General features: G+C 40.6%; 1 pseudogene; it reads right to left on the minus strand.

Annotated features, from left to right (window-relative positions):
• Nucleotides 1-392: 392 nt before the first annotated feature.
• On the minus strand, nt 393-2,135 carry LOC135596429 (sugar transport protein MST4-like; annotated as a pseudogene).
• Between the last annotated feature and the right edge of the window lie 847 nt (nt 2,136-2,982).

Genomic DNA, 2,982 nt, shown 5'->3' on the forward strand with positions numbered 1-2,982 from the left:
TTATTGAGTTACAAATATTATCATAACACAAAGAAAAAACAAAACAATAGTCTCATATTCTTAGGATATCAATATTCAAAAGGGAAGATTATATATTGATAAAAATATTAAATAATGAACTCGAAAATTATTTTTGGTTATGTTGTTTTATGATCAAATCTATTCAAAATAATAATTTTATTAATTTTAATTTTAGAATTATATTTTATTTAGTTATATATATTAGCATAACACGAAGACAAAACAAAATGATAACCTCATATTCTTACAATATTACTATTCAAAAGTGAAGATTATATATCGATAAAAGCATTAAATAATGAACTCGACATAAAGATCATATTGACGAGGTTAGCCCCGACATCCTCAAGGTAAACACAAATCATCGAGTCTTAGACGGAGTGTTTTTTGTCTTCTTCCTCATCCATGAATCTTTTCCAGAACCAATGTTGCTTCCAAACCTTCTCGGTCATTTCATCGATCGGCACGTTCTTGGTCTCGGGCAATAAGAAGATGACGAACAGACCCATCACCACAATCCATGCACCAAAGAAGAAGAAGATCCCGGCACGTAGATGACACATCATAGATAGGAAAGCTTGGGCAATGACAAAGGTGAAAAGCATGTTGGAGCTGACGGCAAAGGCATAGCCGGCGGTCCTCGTCGCCAGGGGAAAAGTTTCACTAGGAATCAACCAGCCAAGTGGACCCCAAGACCAAGCAAAGCTCGAAACGAATAGGCACACGAGCACCACCACCCAAACTGCCACTCCGTGTCCCAGGTCATTGGTTGCTTTCAAATTCACAAGCAAAATGCCTCCAATAGCCACCTGCATGCAAATCACCCCCCACTAGAGTTACAATCTCATATTTCAAACGATTCCTCGTAATCTATAATTACATGTTTAATATGCCATGGCTTGTGTCCCTAACCTGTGTGATCAACATCTGGCCACAAGCTTCAAGAAGCAGGAATCTCCTCCCGACTTTGTCCACTAAGACCACTGATACGACGGTAGACAGAACATTGACGATCCCCGTGATGACCGCAGAAAGAAGTGCAGCATCATTCTTAAATCCGATGGTCTGAAAGAGGACTGGTGCATAGAACATGATGGCGTTGATCCCAGTGAACTGCTGGAAGACTTACATCACGATGGCAATAACCAATTGCGGTCGGCTACTTCTCTTCATGAGATTCTTGAAAGGTTGCTTCACCTGTCGTGCCATCTCGCAGGCGTGTAGTATTTCCTCGTACTCTGCATCGACATTGTCGGTCCCCCGGATCTTCTTCAACATGGCCAAGCCTTCCATAAGCATCTCACGCTCGATGAGGCTCGTCGGGGTCTCCGCAATCACCATGGAGCCCAAGCAAAGCATCATCGCCGGCACTCCAGCCAAGCCAAGCGCAAGTCTCCACCCCCAGGGGTGGATATTGGACACCAAGTAGTTTACAATGTTCGCCACAAAGATCCCGATGGTCACGTCAAGTTGGAAGAGGATGTTTAAGGCTCCACGGACGTGAACTGGTGCGATCTCCGACAAGAATAGAGGAACTGCCTACAGGATGAATAATAGTGGCAAACATATGACACGGAAAGTGAGTTTAACAAAAGATACATCTTCCAGGAGAAATTGGAAGTTAATAGGGAAATTGAGACGGAAACTGAAGAGAAGAGAAACTCTAGAATGAAAAATTGTATGAAAAAGAAAGTAGAGCAAACCTGATTGGCAAATCCAACACCAACTCCGAGGAGAATCCTTCCGATGATCAGCATGGCAATGTTCACAGCAGCTGCGTTCAGGATGACACCAACCAAGAAGAATATTGATGCTGCTTGCATAGTGAGCTTCCGGCCATGTTTCGTGCAAATCTTCGAAGCTACGAAGCTGGCTACCAAGGCAGCAAGGTACAATGATGAAGTGAAAAGCTGAAGGTTTTGGTTATCAAACTTGCAATAGTTGTCTTCCTTGGCTTTGTGCTTCCTCTCAAAGACCGCAGGGAAGAACTCCTCCAAGAAGTCATCCATAGATGTCACTCCCCCTGCAGATTGACCGTACAGATACGATTGATTAGCTCCATGATCAGAAATAGATTGGAGCTGAATGAGGAAGGCTTTAGGCAAAAGCAACATATATGAGGCAGTTGATGACAAAGAGAAAGAACCATCACACGACCAAGTGGAAAATCCAAGCAAGATCTGCAAGCAACCATCTCTTATCTTGTATGATAGAGCATCTCTCTCACCGTATTATCAATACCATCAAATGGGCTAATGTCAACTAAAGAAAATAAACAATCATCTTCCTGTTGTACCTCAATAACAAGTTGTTCCTTTTGTTTTTTTCTTTTATAATAAGTAGGTCTAATTATCTGATTTAACCTATGACGACAACGATAAGACAAACCTGGCCATACTTTCGATGCTATATAATAAAACAAATAAATCTAGGGAAGGATTTAGGCAAAAGCAACATATGAGGCAGTTGATGACAAAGAGAAACAACCATCACACAACCAAGTGGAAAATCCATGCATGGAATCCCAAGCAAAGTTATTACAAGATCTGCAAGCAACCATCACCTATCTTGTATGATAGACCATCTATCACTCTGCAATGCAATGGAGGTGGAGATTGGATTATTAATATCATCCAATGGGCTTATGTCAAGTAAAGAAAATAAACAATCATCTTCTTGTTGTAGTTAAAACCTCAATAACAAGTTGTTCCCTTTCTTTTTGTAAAAAGTGCATCTAATTATCTTATTTAACCTATGACAACAAACCAAGACAAACCTGGCCAAACTTCCAATGCTAGATAATATAACAAATAAATCTACTACTGAATTAATACAAAATGGAATTTACCTGATATCCCAATGTCATAACCAAACATGAGGCCTCCTGTGGCTGCAATTATTCCACAGATTACAACATATATTGTGATCCTTCCCTCAAATTTCTTTGCACCACCAGGCCCC

Source organism: Musa acuminata, chromosome BXJ1-11 (assembly GCF_036884655.1).
Source record: "Musa acuminata AAA Group cultivar baxijiao chromosome BXJ1-11, Cavendish_Baxijiao_AAA, whole genome shotgun sequence".
In the NCBI taxonomy this organism is placed as follows: Eukaryota; Viridiplantae; Streptophyta; class Magnoliopsida; order Zingiberales; family Musaceae; genus Musa; species Musa acuminata.